Genomic DNA, 16,577 nt, shown 5'->3' with positions numbered 1-16,577 from the left:
GATTGCTTCAGTGATCTTGAAGCTCTCCTCCTCGCAAGTATATGCAGTGTAGACATTGCCCCTGACGGCTAGGACGCCCTTCTCCGTAGGCATCTTGAGGACCAGGTATGAGTAATGTGGGACTGCCATGAATTTTGTCAGCGATGGTCGGCCTAGTATAGCGTGGTAAGTCCCATCAAAATCGGCGACCACAAAGTTGACGAACTCTGTTCGAAAGTGGTCGGACGTGCCGAATTGGACAGGCAGTGATATCTGTCCGAGGGGCACTGAACTCTGACCTGGTAAGACTCCCTAGAATTGAGCATCGTAGGGTTTTAGCTGTGCCGGAGATATCTTGAGGGCGGGCAGGCTGTTGCGAAAGAGGATGTCAATGGAACTTCCTCCGTCCTCTAGCACGCGCTCGAATCTGATGCAGTTGATGCAAGGGTCCAAGATTAGAGGGAAGCGACCTGGCTCCGGGATAGCGGCCCACTGATCCTTCCTGCTGAAGGAGATTTCCCTATGCGACCAGGGAGTAAATTTTGGATCGGCGATCAGGCCATCCGTGCTGTCTATGTTGAGGCAGGATCTCTTTAAGAGCTTTCTTTCTCGTTTAGACTCGATGGAAACCTTGCCCCCGAAGATGGAGTGGACCACGTCGGTAGGACTGACATACTGGTGTCGTGGGTCCCTATCCTGGTCTTCGTTCTCGTCTTCGTGATCGCGCCCGTCTTGTTTCTCGTTTTTCTTGGCGGGGTCGTCTTGAGCAGCCCACCGCGTATAGATGCTTTTGAGGACACGACATTCTTCCATGGTGTGGTTGGACTTTGGATGTAGTTGGCATGGTCCCTTCAACGTCTTGTTGTAGTCTTCTTGGTAATCCCGCCGCCCGTTGGGGCGCTTGACTGTATTCACCTCGTGGTCGTGGTCGCGTCGCCAACCTTCCCTGTGATCGCGGTTGTCGGGGCGACGATGGTTCCTGTTGTCGAAGCGACCACGGCTATCGTCTCGTCGAGAAGGCTGGTCGGGTCCCCTCGCATCATCCCGGATGAGTTTTTCTGCGTCGTCGGCGTCGGCGTAGTTTTTAGCCGTGGCAAGAAGCTCGGCCATCGTTGTTGGCCTTTTGCGCAGTAGCTTGTTCCTCAGTGCTTCGTGGAAGCGCAGCCCTTTTATGAAAGCAGATATGGCCTCGTCATGAGAAATTTTCGGGATCTTAAGGCGCATATCTGAGAATCGTTGAATGTAGTCACGCAGTGGCTCGTTCTTCCTGTCCCGTATCCTTTCGAGGTCGTATTTGTTCCCGGGCTGTTCGCAGGTAGTGATAAAATTGTCGATGAATGCTTGGCGTAATTCTTCCCAGGAGTCGAAAGAGTCCTCGGGCAGGCCTAGGAGCCACTGGTGACCGGCCTGGTCGAGGACGACCGGGAAGTAGTTGGCCATGACGTGCTCATCTCCTGCTGCTGACCGGACGGCGATCTCGTATAGAGTGATCCAGTTTTCTGGGTTTTCCTTGCCGTCGTATTTTTTGAGTTTCTCGAGCTTGAAATTGCGAGGCCACATGACTTGGTGGAGGTGTGAGGAGAACTGTCTCAGACTCGGAGGGCCGTGCGTTGCATCGTACTCAATACGACGCAGGTTTTCGTGAACTGCTCTTTCCGTGGCGCGCCTGTTGATGCGGTCCCGGGCGTCTTTGGGAGGGATGTTGTATCGAAGATCCCTGTGCTGGTTTACTTCTTGACCACGCCCGCGATTCTGCTCGCGGTGACCGCCACCATCCCGACCGCCGTCGTCACACCGTGAATTTTTTCGATGATTGTTGGGGGAACGGTTGCGGTGGTGCCTGCTGGGCTGTGGTGAGGTCTGGCTGCGATGGGTCTGGTCGGAGGAGACCTCTGTATAGGAGATAGCTTGGACTCTTTTGAGCAGAGTGGCTGTCTGTCCCATCGCGGCGATCAGATGTGCTCGAACGCTGGATCGGACGCCCTGGCATTCGGGAGTATCAGGGAGTCGATCTAAATTGGCCATGGCGACAGCCACATTGGCGCTTGGCGTTTTGTAGACTGACTGATCCCCGACCATGTCGAAAGCGTCGGTGAGATTATGCGGCGGGAGTTGGCGTTCCTCGTCCGCGCATCGTCGGGCACGGTCGGCATTGCGCTGCTCGCGGAGCTGCCTCTGCTCGTCTGTTTCTCCATCAACAACCGGCTCGTCGGCGCTGACGTTGAAAACGATGTCTCCTCACCGGGGTGGGAAGACCGAGGAACGAGAGAAACCCGGAGGATATGGTGGCAAATCCAGGTCGTAGTCCTCATCCTCGGAGTTTATGACTTCAGTGGGAACGGAACCAGTGCTCGAATTTGTGCTGGAGGTCTGGCCGTCCCGTAGTTCTCGGATCGTCACCATGTTGACGTAGTGACGACCTGGTCGACCGCTCCACTTTGCAAACAACCAGCCTCGTTAAAAAGGGATTGGATGTGCTGTGAGTAGAGAGAGGCCGAGTTGTTCAGACCGCAAGGATAACCTTTCTCCGGATCAGCCTCGAGCTTGACGAACCGTCCCGAGGGGGTGGAGGTTATCGTCAGAGACGTTCCCAGCCGTTCGTGTGTGACGACACGAGTTGGCCGGTAGGAGTTGAAAAAATCCGTCGATGCGGCTTGATCAGGCTGGCGCGAGATCCCATCTACTAGTCGGGAAGCCTCGAGAAGCTTAAAATCAGCGCGATCAAGGGCTCGGAGAAGATCCGAGCCATCGATCTTCTTTCCCTTGTAGCGCGGAAGCGGTGGTCGGGTGCTCGGTGCCAGCATCTGCGTGGTCGGAGCCGATGCCGCCGTCATTCCAGATTGGATCTGGGTTCCTTCCGAAACCGTGGTCGTGGGGCCGCCGCCGTGCGTCGTCCACGTGATCTGGCCGACGGTGAACGTGAGGCCTTCAGGCACGGCCGCAGAAGCTGGAATGATGACCATCTTGTTCGCCGGAGAAGTTGTACGCACACCCCCTACCTGGCGCGCCACTGTCGACGAAAGCTAGTCGGCAGTCTACCTTTGGGTATACCCACGGTAGTAGTTTATCGGTAGACGGTGCGCAAACTACGAACTCGATGGTGACGCAAGACACAGACAAGCTTTTTATCCAGGTTCGGCCGCCGAGTTGGCGTAATACCTACGTCCTGCGTCTGGTTGTATTGATTTGTGTTGAGAGAATAATGTGTCCTAGGGGGGTCCCTTGCCCCTCCTTATATAGTCCGGAGGGCAGGGTTACAGATCTGGAAACTAATCCTAGTCGGTTACAATTGCCATAGATAGTTCGATATCAATTCCTATTCTAACCGACTAGAATCCCGCTTGATCTCCACGTCTTGTTTCCTTGCGCGAAACTCCGAGCAGTTGGATCAAGCCTCGAACTGTCTTCGTGATGGGCCAAGCCTCCTAGCCCAAGTCTAGCCGTAAGGGTATAGGGATTTATGCCCCCACATCTAGTGAGTTTGTAGATTTTTAAATAGGCTATTCACCCCCCCCCCTCTAGCCATATTAGGACATTTCATAAGCCCATCCAGGGGCTCGTCGAGCCCATCCATGCTGTTGCCGCCGCCGCCAGGAAAACCCTAGTGCCGCCGGTCCAGGGTCGTCGCCGTCGTCGTCTATGGATCCGCGGCTGTGAGTTCATGACGATGAACTGGAACCTGGGCTGCGAGTTCCTGGACCAATCGAGCATAATCAGGATAGAACTAGACGACATACGAGCGCAAGCTAAAAAACCCCCACAACCCACCCTCACCTCTTGACGACGAACAACGACCCCTCGACGTCCTTCCGGCTCTGCGTGGCACAAAGCAACAAGCAGGGAATTTCAGAATCCACGGTGAGACCATGCCGGATCGGATCAGGGGTACAGGAATTGCAGCGCGAGGGGCAAGAGCGGGGGAATCGGTGGCTCACCCACTAGTTGAGGTCGATGTTGAAGTCGTAGAGCGTGACGTACGCGGCGGTGATGAGGATGTCCTCGACGGCGGGGTCCAGGCATTGGAGCACGGTGAGGATGAGCAGGGGCGTGGCCTCCGTGTCCAGGAACAGCGGGCCCGCCACCACCAGACCCACCACCGCCGCCAGCAGCAGGCAGTGAGGCGCGCCATGCGGGCGCACCCTGCTTTAGTAGTACTCGTCCCCGGCGCCAGCTATTGCCACTGCGTGCTCTCTCTGTCGCTCGCTCGCTTTCGCGGTGCTGGTGGTGGGAGACTGAGAAGTGAAGAAGATTTTAGAGACAGCGGTGGGGTGTGAGTGTGAACGCCTGATGAGCACTGAAGGGCACCGATGATTTGGGCTTCAAAAATTACTGTGACGGGCATGATAGATTCCCTCCTGCGGTAAATCGATTTACCGTAGCGGACATCTTAATACGTCCGCCGCGGAAAATATATATTTTCTGTGACGGACATACTAAGATATCTGCTGCGGTAAATCGATTTACTGTAGCGGGCAAAAGTGTCCGTCACGGTTAATTAAAAGTGTCCGCTGCGGTAAATCGCACGATTTACCGCAGCGGGCAGGAAAAACGCCCACCACGGAGTGAATAGTAGCAACATCACAGAAGTTCGTTTCTGTAGTAATGTATTTCCAATATATGGATGTTGAAAACTAGAATATGAAACCCTGTATATAGACTAGCCTAAGAAATATACCGTACAACCTAAACTATTATGTATTGAAGCCCTAAAAAATTGTTCTAAATTACAAGGAAATTCTAGTAGGCGAATTAACTCGTAGCTGTGTACTAACATTAATGTCTATTGTTAATCCCATCATACTCGTAGCTCAAAATACAGTGAGCACAATATCTCTGTATGATTATTGGAGGATTATATGCGTAATTTTTTTTCATAGTTTGTCCTAAGAGGCGGGTATCTTGTAGAGTATTTAATTATGGATGAACACATATCTCATTTTAAATGTGGCGATTGTAATTGATCAAGGAAAAATATATTGTTAAAATAAAGACAATGATAATGTGTGATCGGCTACGCGCCTTCTTTCTTCTCGTGGCTACCCGCCTTCTTCCCTACACCCTTCCTGCCCCACCTGGCCTTCCTCGCTATCGACCACACCGCGCGCCTATCGCCCGTCGCTGCGCATCGACCCCAACCACCCTCCCCTAGAGACATGGGAGCTCGCTGTTGTCACCCTCGTCCTCACCCCTGCCCTGCCGCTCGACCTCGCTCACCTTAACCCTAGGACTCTGGTGAGCTCCGCCACGACCCCCTCACGCTAGACCCGCCCAACCGCTATCTTCCACTGCCCTATCTCGCCATCATCTCGTCTCCCACCACTCCAAAAAAACTACTTTAATTCTAAGGTTGTTGGAGACCAGATCCGTAACTACCCCCACTCCGGTCGAAACCCTAGGTGTCGTCGTCTTCATCTTTGGTGGGACGTGGACATATGGGCAAGTCTGGGCAAATTACTCGATACCCATTACCCGTACCCGAATTACTCGGATCCGGACCCAAATTACCCGAACCCGAGGTACTCGATCCTAAATTCGGATAGCGATTTTGATTACCCGAAATTAGTTTGGGTAATTCGGGTAATATCCCCTGGTACCCGAATTACCCAAATATTTGTCTTTATCTTTGTATATATCATGTGTTGTTAGCTAAATATTAGAACTTATCAATTTAATAGAACATAATTCTCTTTGTTTGAACAAGTGCTAGTAATATATTATTCTCTACAAAATGCTATTGAAATTATATATAAATTACTGCTAAAATTATATATAAATAGCTATTGCACTTTTGTGTAGTGTGTTGTTTTTTGAAAATTCGAGTAAATTGGAAATATCCGAACCCGAACCCGAATTATAGAGTATCCAAAATTGCGGGTAGTGTTTTTAGGACTAATATCGGGTAACAATTTTTATTACCCGAATTACCCGACCCGAAAAAAATCGGGTAGCTCGAATGCCTAGGCTTATATATGGGCATGGTCGCGTGGGAGAGGGAGAGTGGCTGGGGGTCACGCCGTCGCATATGAAATTTAGTGTAAAATGCCGGTGGATGATGATTATATTAAATGTATAAAATTCGATTCTTTTCACCTCGATTTCACTAGTTATATACTCTATTAAGCTGACGTGAGAATTGTAAAATGGCCTGGCGACTGGTGGCGTACGTTATGGCATCCAGGGAGTACAGTCCACATGTAATAGTACGGAGTACACATAGCACATGCGTGAGGATTTACACAAGACTACACAAGAGAATTACCACATCCAACGATCACCGATATTTTACATGTGTGTTCAGCAGTGCAGTATGTACTACTCCACTTGGCACGGACCGAAGATAATGTTAGACATTTGTACGAGCCGTGTCAGGCAGGCAGGTCTGGCTGGGTCGTCATATTGTCCACAGCTTTAAGCCCTCCGACCTCTCGTCACGCGGCCGGAAAAGGGAAAAAACCATCTGACGCGTGCGTTCCTTTAAAAGGTCACCACCAGACCAGCTGCCAGTGCGTGTGTGACCTTGACCTGCTCCTCGGAGTAAGGACTTTTTAGTTCCCAAAAATTTTATGTTCTTCACATCACATTAGATTTTTAAATATATACATAAAGTATTTAATATAGATAAAAAATAATTAATTATACAGTTTGTATGTAATTTGAGAGATTAATCTTTTAAACCTAATTAGTTATTGATTATTAAATAAAACGAAAATACTATAGTAGCTAAATCCAAAAAATTTCTACAAACTACAAGGCCTTAAAAAGCAGCGGCAGGAGGAGCAACAAGTGTGCTGCGGACCCTGAACCTGCCCTCCACGTTACACAAACTTGGCCGCCGGGACCAGATACCGCTACTACTTCAACGTGAACTGAACGTGATTGATGGCCAAAAAAAACCAATGGGAAAACACCAGAGAAGCCCGGCCCTCCCGCTCCCGCGGCGAGCGACGATCGAGATTTGGCCAAAGCTTAGAGCAACAGGGCTATTTGCTGGTTATTATAAGGTTCCTCGTAGCTTTGTTTATATAATAATTAGCTATTCATTATTAATATATGACATATTTTTTTTTCATAATTTTTTTTATTCATATGCTTAAGTTAGCTGTAAGCTTATTACAGTCTGCTTCACCTCTCTCTCATCTCTTTTCATTATAGTCTACATCACCTCTCTCTCCTCTCTTCTCTTTTTTTTTCAGCATTTAGCGACTAAGAGCAACTTCAACCCAAGTCCCTAAATTAAGCCCTTAAATTTTTATTTACATGCTATGATAAAAAAAAGTAGGAGCTCAAATTAAAACCCAACTCCAACCCACCTCCTAAACAAGTAGGATAGAGGGTTCTAGATGTGAGGGGTTGAAACTATAATTTAGGAGAGCATGAAAAATGGGAGCAAGTAGGAGGTGGGTTGGAGTTGATTTTTTTTAATCAAGTTCCGAGATTTAGAATAGGGAGAGGTGGGTGCGCGTGGACGGGGAGAGCGGCCGTGCTCGCCCCGTGTCGCGCTGAGGGGCCACTGGCCCCGGCTCTGGACCGGCACGGCGCGGCGCAGCTTTAATGCGTCGCGCGAGCGCTGCTTATCGCTTCGAGGAGAGGAGAGGAGGAGGCAGCAGCCCCGACCCCCGGCCGGCTCGACCCAGAGTTATTACCCCAGCCAAAACCGACGCATATGCCCGAATTTAGAAACAGACGAAGGCCTTGTTTAGTTCCTATAAAATTTTGCAAAATTTTTCACATTTTCCATCACATCGAATCTTTAGACGCATGCATAGAGTATTAAATATAGACAAAAATAAAAACTAATTGCACAGTTTAGTCGGAATTGACGAGACGAATCTTTTGAGCCTAGTTAGTCCATGATTGGACAATATTTGTCAAATACAAACGAAAGTGCTACAGTGTTCATTTTCCAAAATTTTTGGGAACTAAACAAGGCCGAAAATCGTAGAAACAGACGAAAATCGTAGGCACGCCTGCCCCGATGGCCGCCGCTCGATCTGGCACAGCGCAGCGGCGCCGTACTCGTTCGCTGCACACCCGATCGATGGAGAAACCCTAGCCAAGTTGTTATTGCCAGCCAGCAGCAGCAGGCACGGAATGTCCCGGCCGGTTGGCCGGCGCATAGCTAGCTACTAGCTAGCGAGCGAGCCTCGCGCCTATATAGCCGGCACCGGCCCGCTCACCCTTCCTCACCACGCACGACACCATCCATCCACCTCGCCTGTATAGCTGCGCATGCGGCCGTGCGGTGGTGATCGCGCGCGGCGGCCGGCGGTGCTATTTTGCAGGCCACACGCGCTGGCTGGCTATCGATCGGACGGCGGGCGGGCGGCGGCGGCGGCGGCGGGCGGTGACAGAAGAGAGTGAGCACACGGCCGGCGGAACGGCACCGGCGGATGTGCCGTCGCGGCCGCGTGCTCACTGCTCTATCTGTCATCCACTCCCCCCTCCCTCTCCTGTTCCTGTCTCCTCCGCGCGCTCCCCGGCCGCCTTGCCGATCGATCGATCGATCGAAGCCGCAGCTAGCTAGCCGTCGTGATCACCGCGCGCACGGCCGGCGCGGCGCTGGCACGCTAGCCGCTACGTGCACCGCTCCACCCGCGCGCCCACCTTCTTGTCCGTGTCATTGTATGCCGCGGAAGGGATCGCCGCTACGTGGCCGCGTTGGTGCCCGGCGGTCGTCCGCAGAAATTTCCATTTCTGGGCGGTTCGTACGTACGGCCTGGATGCTGGATCTGAGCATTTGGGCGCGCGCGTGTACCTCCTCTCCGCTCCCCTCCCCAGCACGGATTCCCTCCCGCCATTCGCTTGGTACGGACTACAAGCCGCGCGCGCGCTGCTATCCTGTTCATGATTTCCAAGGGAAGCAGCGAAGAAGGGATGGGATCCAACCGTTACCCTGCGCCTGCTGCCAGCTTCTCGGGAAGGTAAATTCTTCCATGTTCATCGGTCCGTTTCAGAAGGTACAGTATGTTGGGTGTTGACCAGATCCGTTCTGCTTTCCTCAATTTTGAGATGATGAATGTTACTAGATATATACTACCAGTTCTCTTCGATCCAATTGCCCTTTTACAGCAGTACCCGATCTAATTAAGTCTCTAGATTCTGGATTTCGCCATGGCAGAAGAGGCTACTGAAAGAAGAATTCCAAAGGATTGAAGCACACACACCGGCGCCAGTCGACTCTCCGTCTCAGATCTGCTTATATCATCGTCACATTATTCTCCTTTGATTTCTCCTTGTCAGGTCAGTGGTGCTCCCGATCCATGCATTATTCAGAGATTTTAACAGGAGATAGCGCTGCAGTCTGCAGATCCTGTTCATACTCTGTGTGCTAGTATAGGTAGCTAGTCGCCAGCAGCCATTATATTGGTGATGGCACATTTGTGTGCTCCAGCCTCCAGGGAATGGTAGGGTCGCTGTCGCCTGTCGAGACACTGTTCCATTCGTGACGTCTCGTGCTTATCTCTTCGATGAGAGCTGCCCTACTCATCTTTCAGAGTTTTATTTTTCCTTGGTGAACTTTCTTGTGAAGTCTTTAACAATAACAACCGTGCGTGTAGCGTTGTTTTTCTTTGATTATATATTCTTAAGTTGCAAGAGTCTCATTTTAAGTTTTTAAAATATATATAGTGCTCAGACATAGTGTATATCATATAAATATTTAAACCCTTACAATTTGGAAGGAACATAGCTTATTAGTGGAATCAAAATACCTGCGGATGAAGCAAATTAGTAAAAAACTAAAATATTAGAATGTAAACTACTCGATTTTATGTACAATCTAATGAATATAGATATCATATCATATATAGAGATGAATTCCATTCCAGAGTGCCATTTCTAGGTTCAGTAACTTTTCGTTTTCTTTTGAAACTACATACCGGTTCAGCATTATAATTGCCTTACCCGATCCTTCAAGATTGATTTGGAATAAGGGCCGCATTTCTCAGAATTAACACAGTTTTTTTATGACCAAGAGTCAGCTAGGGAAGCGAGCTAGTGCGTAACTGGGTATACCCAATCGTTGGTTATCTGGGTACCCGACTTATATATAGTTCTTTTTTCTTTTTCTTTTCTTGTTCTTGCTTTGAAATCTGGATTAGTTTCAATTGTTTGGGGTCAACCACATGACGACGCAAAGAAAAGTAAAACTTGCATTCTATGGTGATGAAGAAATTACTCGAATCATGCTACTGCATATGTATATACGTACCCCTCAACATACGAAATTTGATGGCTTAAGATCGTGTGTCAGTGTTTTAGTCTTTTTAGCATTAGAAAACTCTTGTGTTTATGTGTCATCAAGAGAGTATACATATACACATATGAGAATAATTATTGATGTGATTTCTGTGTTATCCTTTATCATTAACAATATATATGTAACTAGATGCAATCCGGCCACTTGGAAAGCGGAGATTGCTTGATTTTATACACGACGGTTAGTGGGTCTCAAAATTAAATTTTGTTTTTGTTCAAACATGCCTGTGCTTAGCAGGACTTTTCTACTCTTAGATGAAGGATGTTCATTTTTCTTACGAATTTTTGGGTACTACAAAGTATCTGCTTGACCAGAATACCTTAAGTATATGTGATGTTACCTCAACTCACTTGTAAGATTTATTAACATCTACTTCCTCCATCCAAATTATATGTTATTCTAGCTTTTTATACATAAGAGAGAATTAGGAGTATGGCCCTGGAACAAACTCGTGTGGCCTTCTTTTTTAAAAAAATAATTGCCTCTATAGTCTCAAAATAAAATTTATTTGGCTCTATGGCCTTTTGTCAGTTTTGGGTAGGCAAAAAAAATATAGAAAAACTCTGTTTTTATGTGAATATATATGTGCTTATGTATTAGAAATATATATGTGGTTATGTGAGAATATATATGTGTAGTTATTATGTAATGGAAGTGTGTGTGCGCGCACGCACACACACACGCTCAAATTATACAATAAACAAACAAAAGTTTGTTTTTTATTTTTTGTCAGGGGTAAAATGGTCTTTTTACTCCTAACTTTTTGAGCAAGAACCGTGGGGCAAAGCCCCCCCCCGGCAACAGGGAATATTGAGAGAGAGAGAGAGAGTAACATCGTTAGCAGTCCAAAACTGACAGAAGACCATAGAGCTAAATAAATTTTGATTTGAGTCCATAGAACCAAAAATTCGAAAAAAGAGGACCATATCTAACACAAGTTTTTTCCAGGACCATATACCTAATTCTCTCTATATATAAATATATTTTATTTACTATTGACCTAGATATACACTATGTCTAGATATGAACGATATATAATTTAGAATGGTGGTAATAGCGATAAGTTTGAAGATTTATGTGTTATGCATGATTTGCACTGATAGCATCGAAGCTAAAGGCACATCAAATAAGTTTACATAGAAACTCAATCTACTACTAGAGAGGGTGATTCCTCGGTATGGTCTGATTGGTCACCTGTATTAGTCTATATCCAGACTTGTGTCGTGCCATTTGTACATGTTTGGTTGCCCTCAGAGATTCTTAATTAACTTCTTACGTAAACTTAGAGGGTACTCAAAAAAGGTACAATGTACCATTAGCCCATACGCCAGATTTGATAGTATTAGCCAAAATGCATATTTGTACAATCTGGGCACACCAAAAATAAAATATTCTCATATAAGCATGTGACCACAATTAGAACATGGATGTACATTTTGAAGTGTTTATGTATTCCTTTTGTTCCTAAAATGCACTCCCTCCATTCCAAATTATAAGATTTTTGGTTTTATCTAGATACATAAGTTTTGTTATATGCACTTGGATATACACTCATGTCTAGATACATAATAAAAGTAATGTATGTAGAAAAACCAAAATGTCTTATAAATTGGAATAGAGGGAGTAAGATATTTTAGCTTTCATAGATACAATAGTTTTTACTACAAGCCAAAACAAGTTATAATTTAGAATGGACGAAATATATGAGATAAATTGAAATGGGTGTATTCATGTCCTAATATTATAGAACTATATATATCCTAAATTCTCTCCCCTTCGCTATGTGATTCCACTAATAATATAGTAATAGCTTTAGTGCTATATAAGTGGTTAATCAAACAAGGTTAAGATTATATGTTTTGATATATGTATTTCTTGCAGAAAGCACTTGAATTAGCCGTTGAGTTTACAATTTTCTTTTTTTGTGTTCATCTTGATCCTTGTGTTGATGAGCTTTACGTCGGTTTTTTCTCTTTATTATCTACTGACTGATGATTATCCTTGCTACTCTCTCCATTCTAAATTATAAGATATTTTTGTTTTATCTAGAATTCTAGATACAGAGTTTTTTTCTATACACTTAGATATACACTAGAAAATCAAGAATATCTTATGATTTAGAATGGATGGAGCACTTCTTTAATTACAGAAACTTTGTGCTTACATATTTGAATGCAACTTTGAAAGTTGAAACACATTGCATGTGTGGATCTTGGGTACTAGAACACATCAGCAGGCGCGAGACTGTTCTAGCAGCGTGTGTTCGCTAAAGGATGATATAAATTAAACCCATATGTGATTTCACATTTTACGTAGGCAGATCGAGCCGAGTGAAATGTGGATTAATACCAGTATTAGTGCAATACTGATGTAATGACTAACGAACACAACAAACTTTAGAGAGTTATTACATTGTTGAAGCAAGTTTTGTGTTCTTCCATATATCTGTTGACATGTGTGCTGCATGTAATGTACTCTACTGTCACATAAGTGATCCTTCGACATGGGCGCTATCAGGCTAGAGCGCTGGACATGTGGGGTGGGCTTTGGGCCTGCTCAAGCAACCAAGAGTTTGGTACAACACCTAAAAAGGAACATAACATCCACTCAAAAAAACCCTACGAAGGAACAAAGGAACGAACACAGGGTATTGAACAAAAAGAACAAAGCTAGAAGCTCGATTGTCTTCTTCCTCCGTCCAAGAACCCTCTTGCTATTCTTGCTCCCTATCCTACTTAGCTATTTCCAATCTCTACTCTCTTCTATTTCTCTTGGATTCTACACCAAACTGTTGTAATTGTGATATGGTGGTATAGGACTATGACAATATTATTTATCAAAGCTTCCAAACCTGCCACAATCTAGCCCAAATTTTTTTCCCAAAATCAGTTTACATCTATGGTTACGGTGGGTGCTATCTTCTTGTCGTTGATGGATTTGATGGCTTGGAGCAGTGGGGTCACTGACTACAGGGTGGTGCTGGTCTCCGACTCCGATCGTAGTTATTGTGAGAGATTCTTGTGCCTATTCCTCACCGAAGATAGTGAAAGAAAACTCCAATGCATTGCTCATGGCTTGTGGATCCTATCTTGTGATTGGTTCTTATGGCACCCTTGTGTAGGGCTAGTTGTAATTTTTGGTAGCTAGTTGTTTAGCTTGCTCTCTAGTTGTGGTAGTCTTAGTTTGTTTGACTGTGTGAGAATTACAACTTAGAAATCATAGCAATTAGTATTGGGTAGGTGTCTTGCATAGTCATTTACAAAGCTAGAGCAAGATTGCTTATCGCCACCTTTGTATCTAATACATTGCTTTAGTGCTTTGTAGAATTTTTAGTTAGGCTATTCACCCCCCTCTAGCCATTTAGGATGACCTTTGTTGTTCTTTCCTCCTTTCTTTTTTTTGATTAAGATTAGTGGAGGGCGGGATTGGCACAACCGGGATAGGTGGTGGGTGAGAAAGGCATAGAGTAGGTACGCGCGGTGAAGATGATTGGGCGAGGAAGATGAGGTTGTGTTGCACGCCCTCATAAAAGCGTGACTTGTCGCACATTAACCGCCTCCTAATTATAGATGATGGAGAGTGGAGAGTCAACTGACCAAATTATGCAAATGCACCTCGATATACAGTTTAGTCTCTTTAATTCTATCTTGGAAGTTCGAAAAGAATATCTTAAAGTAAAAATAAAAGGTGATGAAAACCTAAAAGTGAAGAGTAAAGAATGAAAAGTGCTCAACAAATTAAAGGTCCTTTGGTTCCCAGAGGTTTTTTAGAACCCGGATAAAAAAGATCTCAGAATCCTATAATCCTATCCAAACATGTTGGAATTTTATAGGATTTTACCACATATATACAAAATCCAAGAAACATTAGAGATCATTTTTATCCAGAATATGAATTCTAGAATCCCCCATCCAAACGAGACCAAACACGGTTGCTATGCTCGTTTGCCTACACAATCCCGAATTCCCGATGGGTTTGACCAGACCACAGGTTGCGGTAGAGTGGAGTGTGGCTGAGAGATTGATAATAATGGGCCGGGTTGGATGGTTTGAATGTGGGCATCAAAAACCTGAGAACGGAGATACATTGTATATTTCTTTGTTCCCACAGAAATCACCATTTCACCATATAGTATTAGCAAACATATATGTATGCATATATGTTATAAGTGGACGTTGTTGTGTGGTTATTAACGATGTGCGAAACTGTGATTTATTTAGCTAGCGACCACATCGCGTGTCTGAATTCATCTAAAAACTAAACTTATATTGTAGATTTATTTAACGATCATGTCATGCCAAATGCCGTTAAATTCTTCTTCTCAGAATAGAACTCCGTGCTGTACCTGAACATTTGCTTCTCTAACTCGTATGGATACAAGAAATCTAGATATTTGTTAGTGGTCTATTCATTGTTCCAATTTGTTTGAGATCGGATATGATCACTCTAACTTGTATGGACATGTGAGAGTGGCAGGCCATGAAAACACTTTGTATTCCAATTCGTTTTGTAATTGAACTCGATCTACACCGTAACTAGACATATTACTCTATCACGAGAGAATTGGGTCCATTGGTATCAGACAATTTATACCCATGTATCGTGTAGGACGTCAGGTACTCAGGTGGCACAGAAATATCCCTCTGTCAACCTATTGACATGGGGAGGGACCTACTGCAGGTCAGCTTGTGCCATGTACTATGGGTGGGTCGGTGAAACATTGTTGCTAGAGTTGTCGGATTGCCCTGATATCCCTGCACGTTTGCCACACGTTACTTCCCCTGTGTCATCATCATCGTGTGGCTTTGACCAGCGCGCCGAAACAGAGAGCACGCTCAATCATGTGGTTTCCCGATCGAATCCTTCCGTAGGGCTTCGAGCGATCAGATAAGCTTGGATCCCGTATCGTGGGAGTACGCCTTAGTTTTGTTTCCTAGCTAATTGGTTTATGATAACATTTCTCATATCCGATATCCGGATGGATATCTAACGACATAAGCCTTTTCTTGTTGCACTCGCCGGATGATCATGTCGAGTCCTACGTATTTTCACGCTTAGTCTGTATTTCCAAGCTTGGTCCTGTTCGTTTAAATTTATCTCTCAAATATGTTAGTCATTCAGCAGTGTTTTTCTCTCATAAAAAATCAGCGAATAATATTTTTCATGACTTTTCAGACAAGCGAACCGACTCTTAGCCGTAAATTATCTCTAACAACAGTATCCAAAATACGAGACACATTCAATGTTTAGGTATCGCTACAAGCAAATAGTTTATTTTTGTCTTCTCCAACAACAGGACCTAACCTTTTCTGCAAAATAAGTTTTTAGGAGAGAGAATGCTCATATTTAGGCCTTGTCTAGTTCACCCAAAAAACAAAAAACTTTTCAAGATTTCCCGTCACATCGAATCTTACGGCACATGCATGGAACATTAAATATAGATGGAAACAAAAACTAATTGCACAGTTTGTCTGTAAATCGCGAGATGAATCTTTTAAGCCTAGTTACTCTATGATTGGACCATATTTGTCAAATAAAAATGAAAGTACTACAATATCGAAATCTAAAATATTTTCAGATCTAAACAAGGCCTTAGGTCATACTCCTGTATCATCCAAAATAGGTCTCCGTATGTTGAAGGTTATAGGTACCGCTTGAGACCATTTTGGGTTTAGGTGCCGTAATAGGTCTTTTGTTGGAGACAGTCAGGTCCAAAGCTTGCATATATTGCTTCAATATTAGTCTCCGATCCCCTTCTTCCTTACGGAGTAAAACACAATTTTCTATGTGCTCTTAAGTCGGTTCATGTAGCATCCGGCGGAAGTTAAATCCCATATATAGTCACAAATAAAGATAATATCAATAGACAATGGTCAATATATAACATACTTAGTATAAGAGATATAACCTTAGATAGCAAATAGCGGAAAGACACTTTGTTCTTTAGGCGAAAGTGTAACACCCTAGGTGTTAAGCATGCACTTAGTTTTACCAAAACATGCATAAGCATTCTCATCAAGCATAGCATCACATGAGCATGGCATCCATCCAAAAATATGATTTTGTGTGCTTTATTCTATGTGATTAAATATGCTAAAAATATGATACTTGCTTCTAAAATTGTGGAATATTCAAACTAGGTTGAATTGTGTGCAAGAAGATTTAAGAATATTTTTGTGCAATTTTTGGAGCCATAGAATTTGAGAAATGGAATTTATACAAAAATCACCCAAAATGAATTTATTTGAAAACCTATAACTAGTTTTAATCTGTAATTCAAATTCTATTTGGAATTTGGTCTTGCTTATTAAAACAGAGTTGTAGGGTTTTTGTTTTGGAA

The 16,577-nt window shown here is 44.8% G+C and overlaps 1 long non-coding RNA gene across 2 annotated transcripts; it reads left to right on the top strand.

Moving 5' to 3' along the window:
- On the top strand, window positions 7,925-13,093 carry LOC110434319. Of its 2 annotated transcripts, none has more exons than XR_002451740.1 (2): window positions 7,925-9,219; window positions 12,755-13,093. It is a non-coding gene; the product is annotated as an uncharacterized LOC110434319 (long non-coding RNA). The 2 variants fall into 2 exon arrangements; XR_002451739.1 differs by having other exon boundaries at window positions 9,317-13,093.

This window comes from Sorghum bicolor, chromosome 4, assembly GCF_000003195.3.
Source record: "Sorghum bicolor cultivar BTx623 chromosome 4, Sorghum_bicolor_NCBIv3, whole genome shotgun sequence".
Lineage (NCBI taxonomy): Eukaryota > Viridiplantae > Streptophyta > Magnoliopsida > Poales > Poaceae > Sorghum > Sorghum bicolor.
Note: the sequence above shows the minus strand (reverse complement) of the source record. Positions and strands in the feature narration are given on the sequence as shown.